Genomic DNA, 9,402 nt, shown 5'->3' on the forward strand with positions numbered 1-9,402 from the left:
GGGGGGGGGGGGGGGGGGTACTGTCATGGTCCTGGGCCATGTTGGCCCAGTATTCTTAGTTTTCTTGTATGTTTGTATTTTGTTCCCTATTTAGGCCATATTTCCTGAGTTGCCCTGTTGTGTTGTTCCCTAAGTGTTTTCCCTTCGTGGCTTTTACCCCCTGTGTGCCCCTCTGTATCTGTGAGCCCTCGTCTCTCCTTATGTTTTATTCCATGTTTCCCCAGCCCGTTATGTCTAAGTTCTCCCCGTGCTCTCTATTCCCCCTGTGTGCCCTCTGTGTATTTATGAGCCCTCATCTCCCTTTGTGGTTGTTCCATGTTTCCCCAGCCCGTTATGTCTGTGTTTTCCCCGTGCTCTCTCTCCTCCTGTCTGAACCTCTGTACTTCCTGTTTGACTCTGCCCGTCTCCCGTCAGTGTTATGTTCACCCCGCCCTGTCTCGTTATGGTTATCTGTGTCAGCTGTGTTCCCCGTGTGTTCCCACTTTCCTCGTTAACCCTCTGTGTATTTCTGTCTGCGTCTCCCTCTGTTCGGCGTCGCGTTCTCCCTCATGCTGTGTGTGATTCTCCCCGTGGTTCCTGGTTTACTTTATGTTTGGCTTTCCCAGTTTAGTTTAGTACCGTTTTCGTGTTCCACTTTTTGCCAGCATTAAAGCTGTGTTTTTGAGTTTGTTTTGTCTCCGTGAGTTTGCGTTTGGGTCCTCTCCTGCCTGCCACACAGCCGAATCATGACACTCGGCCCCTACATAATTGCTGCGATAGCAGGAAAAAGTGTGGATCTTTTGGACAGCAAAGGTGTGACAATACCAAAAATTAACATTGATCATTTAATGGTGTTCACAGAGGAACAGCCAAGAATTCCACATAAGTTGTCTAATGCTTCTTCTTCTGAGCCCTCCACCACTACCACATCCACAGTCGGGCCCCCAACCACCACGTCCGCCTCTGAACCATCCACCACCATGTCCACACCAATGCATTGTCCAGTGCCTCTCTGGGCATGATGCATGCCTCCACTGCCTCTGTAAAATCTACAGTAGACCCCTCGATCATCAAGAGTATGTTTATTCATTTTAAGAATTTCTAAAATTGGCGTTTTTGGAATAGCATTTACTGACTACGTAGTCTTTAACTGTTGATGCAGAATGTTTACGAGTTGTGGGCTCAGGTATTCAAAAGTTCTGTCTATCTTTTAGTCGTAAAACAAGGTTGATGAACAGCCCTGAGGATGGGTTCCTTAAACCTGGAACACTAATGTGCAGTTAGGTAATACTGTCACTGTCACTTTTGCATTAGTCTAAATCACAAAGCATTCTGAAATATTCATAAAATATTTAACTTAATGTGCAAACTGACATGTAATAACCTAAGGAACACTAAAACTGATCTAATATTATCTTCTTATCATGTCTAAAAATAGTCAGCTGAATTATTTTCCAACAATTTAGAGTTGTTGTTGACCATGCAAAGTGAGGTAAAGTGACATTTCTTTCTTTTTGTTTTTATGCTTACTGTTTCCAACAAAAAATGTTTGTAGCATAACTAACTTTATTTAATGTATTTAAAATTTTAAATCAATTATTGTGAATCTCTTGTTGTAATTCCCAAGTGAGCAACATCATCGCCATCACCGCCATTACTAGGTGTGACGGTGTTGTAACTAGTACCGGCTAGCGTTAGAAGTTTGTAGTGTTTACAACTTAATTCTGTTCGAAAAATCAAAATGGGGATTTTATTGTTGTCTTGTAATTTTTCTAAAATGAAAAACATAATTTGGAAAAAAAGGGAAAATTTAGAAAAAAAAAAGAATTTATATCGTGAGGTCACGTGTTCTGTTCGTGTGTTGTTTTTTATTTTGCTGTGCTAATAATACACGTGTCAGCAATACAACAGTCACTCCCCCTTAATGAAGTTTTTAAATTTCAAGTAAACAGAAAAATGCCCTGCTTTTGATCTTTAAATGCGTGCATTAGCTCATAACTGTAAAATCATAATTATTTACGCATTTCATATGTTTTTATTTTTAATTTGGTTTTCCTTCATATCCCAATAACTGCTTTTTTATTTAATTTTGTAGAGCACTTTTCAAGGTGGTAAATAAAAAGCCAGAGGAATGGGACAAACATTTGGATCCTGTCATGTTTGGCCTGAGAACCAAGCGCCATATGACCACTAAGTACTCACCCTTTTTTTTAATGTTTGGTAGAGAGGTGAGGTACCCTACTCAAATCCCAGATGAATACAGAATAAGTTATTTTAAAAAACAAGACTTTAAATGTCTTTTCTTGAATTTTTTTTTTTTTGATTTTCATATAATAACACATCCCCTTTTCTACATCTTACAGGTGGACAGCAGTGTGGAGGACATTTTGTCTGTTGAGGAGGCAACAGAAGAAATTCTTAAGCTGGATGAAGTCCTTCAGACTGCTATTTCCAGTAGCAAAAAAACAGTCAAAATATCAAAACAAAAATAAAGGCAGACCTAGTCCGAGTTTTACAGTTGGCATGAAAGTGTGGAGGATGAACACGAGGAGCCAGCAGAGGAAAGGGGGCAAGTTAGATCGCAATTACCTCGGCCCCTACACAATTGCTGCAATAGCAGGAAAAAGTGTGGATCTTTTAGACAGCAAAGGTGTGACAATACCAAAAATTAACATTGATCATTTAATGGTGTTCACAGAGGAACAGCCAAGAATTCCACATAAGTTGTTTAATGCTTCTTCTTCTGAGCCATCCACCACTACCACAGTCGGGCCCCCAACCACCATGTCCACCTCTGAAACATCCACCACCACGTCAGCCTGTGAAACATCCACCACCACGTCAGCCTCTGAACCATCCACCACCACGTCAGCCTCTGAACCATCCACCATCACGTCTACACCAATGCATTGTCCAGTGCCGCTCTGGGCATGATGCATGCCTCCACTGCCTCTGTAAAATCTATCATCAAGAGTATGTTTACTCATTTTAAGAAGTGCTAAAATTATTGGCGTTTTTGGAATAGCATTTACTGACTACGTAGTCTTTAACTGTTGATGCAGAATGTTTACGAGTTGTGGGCTCATGTATTCAAAAGTTCTGTCTATCTTTTAGTCGTAAAACAACGTTGATGAACAGTAACATACAGCTGAATAGCCCTGAGGATGGGTTCCTTAAACCTGGAACACTAATGTGCAGTTAGGTAATACTGGCACTGTCACTTTCGCATTAGTCTAAATAACAAAGCATTCTGAAATATTCATAAAATATTTAACTTAATGTGCAAACTGACATGTAATAACCTAAGGAACACTAAAACTGATCTAATATTATCTTCTTATCATGTCTAAAAATATTCAGCGAAAATTATTTTCCAACAATTTAGAGTTGTTGTTGTTTTTTGTGGGGGGGTTTGTTCTAAGGTCCATCCAAATACAACATTATTTTTTGTAAACATTTCATAGATGTGACAGATGCTTGGGAGGGAAATAAGACGTATGTCCTCCTGTCAAAAATCGGACCATACAAGATATTCTTTGAGGACATTTACAATACAGCTCCCCAAAGGGAATTAGAAAGTGAGGTAAAGTGACATTTCTTTCTTTTTGTTTTTATGCTTACTGTTTCCAACAAAAAATGTTTGTTGCATAACTAACTTTATTTAATGTATTTAAAAATTTAAATCAATTATTGTGAATCTCTTGTTGTAATTCCAGGTTATTAATGCTTATCTGACTGTCGTGGTAAACAAATTCAACCAACCACGGTATGGAAGTGGAATAAGCCAAAAATTAAGGTATTAAACAATATTCTGTCATTAAGTTGTCCTTAAAAGCTTTGCAATACGTATTATCAGTGAGGTGGGTCTAACTTGTTTTTTTTAATGTGTTACAGATTGACCCAGTCTTCTACAAGTATATTTTGGGAGTTGTCAATGAAGGTCATCACTGGATGCTGGTGGTAATAATTTTTTCATACTTCATGGTCATTTGCGTATAGACTACTGGGTGACCAATTAAAGGAACAATATAAATACATTTTAAAACATTCTCCAAATTGGACAATTGGAGAATCATTTGCAATTAAGACAAGACACAATGTAGAAGAGCATATTACTAAGACATTGTGTGTCTTTTTAAAATTAATTTCTCACCCATCTTGATCTTATGTTCAAGCATAGATTAAGTAGTGCATTCAGTGTGCCTTGCAAGACACAAGTACATCGTCAATTTTATTTATTTGTAACTCTAGTGCTTCAACATTTAGGTGATCAAACCTGGAGAAAGGAGAAGGGCCCCCTTTCACTTGGTGAAAGCAAAAGGAGAGTCAAACAATGCCGGGACATTTCAAGGTAAATTTGTCTCTGCATATGTGTTAACACAATGTAAATCCAGTAGAAGAAAAACATTTAAAACTCAGAAAGTGACATTATAAGTTACCTTAAAATTGTAGTAGTTGTAATGATCTTTAAAATAATCTGTCTAATGCAGGGGTGTCGAACTCCAGGCCTCGAGGGCCGGTGTCCTGTAGGTTTTAGATAATACCCTGGGTCAACACACCAGAATCAAATGATTAGTTCATTACCAGGCTTCTGGAGAACTTCAAGACATGTTGAGGAGGTCATTTAGCCATTTAAATCAGCTGTGTTGGATCAAGGACACATCTAAAACCTGCAGGACACCGGCCCTTGGGGCGTGGAGTTCGACACCTGTGGTCTAATGCATCCTCATCTCACATTTCGGAGCTGCTGGATGTTGCCAAATATACACAAGCTGACACATTCAGTTTATTTTTAAGTCTTTGATGTAGAAGTTATACGCTCAAAGACAATCATGTTTTAAAATATATTTTAAAAAGTATGAATTCCAAGCATATTACTTTATTGTATTCAACAGTCTTGTTGAAATATCACAAATCTCTTAATTAGAAAACTCAACTTTTTATTTTTCGGAGCACTGCACCTTCTGTGTATACAGTATTTTAAAATGACTCATGTAATTACATTTGTAGGTTATGCCTCATTTAATCAAAAACACAGTTTGTTGGGATCCTGGGTCTATCGACCACGTGTTTTGAGTTGTCTTGTGTCCCTGTGATTTTGTATTATGGCTTATGTTAAAAGCTCACTTTGTAACCCTGAGTTTATTCTATAGAGAAAAGTGTCATATTTTGGGGTTGTTGGATTATGTTTGGTTCCCAGATTATTTATTAATTTCCTCCTGTGTAGCTGTCCTCTGTGCATCCCGCTGTATGACTGTTTATGTAGGTAGGCAAGTTCTTGTGCCTTGTTTACCCAACTGTAGCACAGTTTCCACCTTCTGGGGTCCGTTCTTCGTACCGCGCTAAGTGAGTTAGCTGGATGAGATTGTTGACGATTTCGCGTGATCTTGGATCGTTCGGTTCTCCGAAGCTCATCCGGGACTTGCTGTCATAGCAACAGATCCGTAAGCGTAAACCTGCTTGGGAGCAGGCTTACTTTATGTAAACAGGATTAGATCGCGGCCACTCAGGTATGTCCGCTTCATGTATACAAAAGCAACAGCGATATTTTACCACTGTGTTTCCATAAATAAATATTATCAATGTAACTAAAGATAATGCAGTACTTGATCCTTTTATTGATTTCATACAGATACATACAGGTCATTTTCTAAAAAAAAAAAAAAGGTACTATCAATCATTCTATTACATGTATGTGATTATTACAGATGTAATTCATATTTCAGAGTAGTAATAGTAAATTACTTCGTGTAATCAAGATGAGAGACCACGGCTATAAAAGCGAAGGTGGATTTGGGAAGTCTGTCGCAGCCATGTCCTGTCCGTATACGCGAGCAGCCCATTGCGGAAGGTGCAAGATTGATAAGGAGAGTTTCCAGAATTCACCGTATATTGCGGGATAGACAGGATCCTTTAGCTCAGCGCGACAGTGTGCTCATAGAGATATCGATTTTCCCGTGAGAGTATTATTTACTTGTTGACGAGGGGGTGCAGGACCACCACCTGTCTTTTTTTTGCTCTGCCCTTTTCTTGGTTGCTGTTATAAACAAACAAAGATTATTTCAGGGTCTCTTTTCAAGAGACTAAAAGCAATATAAGTGATAAATATTACCATTCTGTAGAATATTCTTATATTTCACTTTTACTTGTTCCCATGTTCTAGTGGGTCCTGTTGTGGCTCTAATGTGAAAGAGGATATGATGTAATATAATATTGGATAATATAGTGTAATAGAATACATTTACCCTACCGCCTACTGGTGATGGCCAGAGGGGCCGATGGCGCGATATGGCAGCCTGGCTTCTGTCAGTCTCCCCCAGGGCAGCTGTGGCTACAACTGTAGCTGCCTCCACCAGTGTGTGAATGTGAGAGTGAATGAATAGTGGCATTGTAAAGCGCTTTGGGTGCATTGGAAAGCGCTATATAAATCCACTCCATTATTATTATTAAATTACGAGTTTAATTTGTCAGCAACTTTCTGCCAGCCCTCTCTCCTTGCTTTTGCAGCCTTTGCAGTGTTCCCTTGCGTTTTAATTAAACTCTGAAACTCCTGAAATCCCTCACTCAAGAGTTCTTGCTCTGCTGCCGAAAAATACTGAGCGCGCTCCTTCGACATTTTCGCCGATCAATGTTTCTACTATTGATGCGTAGCCCCTGTTAAACCACCCAGTGATCTCACATTACTTCATCCAGCTATACTAATCGTCAACAACAGGTGTGTTCGGAGAACCGGAATAGCGAGCTCAAAGTTGGCACGATGATTTGATCTTGGATGTAGTAAGCGAGGTACGAAGAACGGACCCCTGGGCCCTGTTTCAGGAAGCCGGTTTAGAAAACTCAGAGTGAAAAACGACACTCACGGTTGAGTAACCCCGAACTGTCCAACTCGGAATATTCCGTTTCAGAAAGGCTGATAACAATTAGTTCAATCAACGCGGAGTTGCTACAACCCCAAGTTAAGCACGCGCACGAGGATACATAAAGCCCCGATCAGTGGAGCACAGATTAAGCGAGTCACCATGGAGACGGAGGGAAAGAAGGCGCGGTCGACGTATTTCACAGCACTCGAGGCGGAAATTCTGATGGCAGCATATGCCGACAGCATGCACATCATGCAGAAAAAAAAGTAACACAGCCGCAGCTGCAAAAGAAAGGGAGCATGCATGGCAAAACATAACCGACAGAGTCAATGCGTGAGTGTTAATTTAAACATTGATCTAGGGATTTCCACCCATATAACACGTTATTTTATCATATGTCATTCTATTTATTATGTTATACATTTTATTTTGTGATGTGATGTGAGCGCAGGTGCAACCCAACAGGCCCCAAACGTTCCTGGCAGCAAGTAAAAATGAAGTATAAAAACATAGTCCAAACAGGTAAGGTGTAATTGTATTATGAGCCATAGTGCTTGGTCTGTGTGTCCTATGTAAATCAATTGCAGTTAGAGGCTACAGTAATATACCACCTGTAAGCACATATTGAAATTATCTGAGCACATCACAAGTACACATTTGCCTACTCTGTATGCCCAAATGTGTGCCGTCACAGCCAACAGAAAAAAAGCGGAGGCCCGAAAAACAGGTGGGGGTCCTCCACCACCACCACTCACAGAGGCTGAGCAGTTGGCCCTCAGCCAAAACAGTGGGCGCCCTGTGGCTGAAGGCATCTCTGCGGGGACATCCTCTGTGGCAACAACCCCACAAGACACAAGTGCCTACATAAGGGGTAAATCCAAAACAATACATGGCGTGCATACATCCATTCTGCACAGTCACCTTGACCAAAATGAACTATGTCGTAGTGAAGTTACTGTCCTACTGACAGAGAATGACAGTCATCAAACAGTTAGGTGAATAAACAACACTGAGACACTTGGAAACTGTTAACGTGCTGCACGGGTGAGGGCCCAGGGAGAGACTCACACACACCGAGCTGCAGTGGTACGTCTTTATTATGAGCATAGCAGTGTCCTTTAATTTTGCATACATGCGTGTGTGTGTGTTAACCTCCCACAGGGTGAGCTCCCTGTTCCCAGAGACAGAGCGAGTAGTACATTCCGTACCTTTCCCAATAAGTGTAACATATGAACATATACCTCAATGCAACATAAAGCTCATAAAAGCGTTTCCACCCTGACACCTACTGATTTTGCCTTCCCTCAGTGTCGGTTGTCTCTGAGAGCATACTGACAATGAGGTGTATGGTGATTGGTATGTCTGGTAATTGCCATTTGCGCCCACATAAGTCATGAGTGACCTGTATGAACCCCATATTCTTCCAGTTGATGGTGATGGTGTACTGCATCTGGTGCAGCCCCCTGTTGAGCCAGACCGACATGCAGTTGTGAGTACTCGTAATACTCCACAGACTACATGTGTCAACAGTAGAACAGCAATGTTGTTAAATGTCTCCACCACAGGCACATGATGACGAAACAGTGACAGCTGCTACAGAGGAGGCCGCAACAGAGCCACACTATGAGGTATACAGTGTACAGTGGAAAATATAACAACTGACGACAATGTGGTACTATGATGACACCATGGACCTACTATGTCCCTGGCAGAGTGATGCTGGAAATGAAGAGGAAGAGGGTCCAGCCACTCCTACAACGAAGCTTTCCGCAGTGGGTTGTTCAGCACTGATTTACAACCAACCTAAGTAGGCATGTACTATGGATGCCAATGCTATGTCCCTTGTTGCAATAGCTCCCTGTGAAGCAGCTGTATAAGACATATCTGGCCAGGAAGATAAGAAAGTGCGACATGGAAATGGTGCACCTCCAGCTGCAGATCCAAAAGTCGAAGCTGGAGATTGTACTGCTGGAACAACAGTTAAGGGTGGGTGGAGTGATCATAGATGGACGAATCATGTCAGTGTTTGTACAACATACTAATATACGCATTTATTCTTTGTGTACAGGACATACAGGGTGACCAATAAAGGCAGTTGACCACAGTATCTGTGTATTTGTCTTGTAACATGTTGGGTTGACGGGTCACAGGAAATGGTTGTGGCATATGGTGTCTCTGACTGCTCTTCCATCCTGTACGTTCGTGGGTGGGTCAGGATGTTCATCGTGTGGATCACTGCTGATGTCTGGTTCAGCTGGACAGTGTTCACCTCTAATCGTGGCAATGTTGTGTAGGATCACACATGCCACAATGATGTCACATGCCCTTTCTGGGGTGACCCTGAGTCCACGAAGGCACTGGAACCGGGCCTTGAGCATTCCGATGGTCATTTCAACTCTGGCCCGTGTCCTGCAATGGGCCAGATTATAACGCTGCTGTGGGCCCGGTTCAGGGTCAGGGTAAGGGGTGAGCAAATAGGGTAGACATGGGTACCCCCTATCACCAAGCAGGTGGCCAGTGAACTCTCCTAGGACAGAAGAATACATGTCAGTGCAAACGTCCC

The 9,402-nt window shown here is 41.5% G+C and overlaps 1 long non-coding RNA gene across 1 annotated transcript; it reads left to right on the top strand.

Moving 5' to 3' along the window:
• Positions 1–8,274: 8,274 nt before the first annotated feature.
• LOC143418311 (uncharacterized) lies at positions 8,275–8,944 on the top strand. Its single transcript, XR_013098250.1, has 2 exons — positions 8,275–8,328; positions 8,405–8,944. It is a non-coding gene; the product is annotated as an uncharacterized LOC143418311 (long non-coding RNA).
• Positions 8,945–9,402: the final 458 nt, after the last annotated feature.

Source organism: Maylandia zebra, linkage group LG4, assembly GCF_041146795.1.
Source record: "Maylandia zebra isolate NMK-2024a linkage group LG4, Mzebra_GT3a, whole genome shotgun sequence".
NCBI lineage: Eukaryota > Metazoa > Chordata > Actinopteri > Cichliformes > Cichlidae > Maylandia > Maylandia zebra.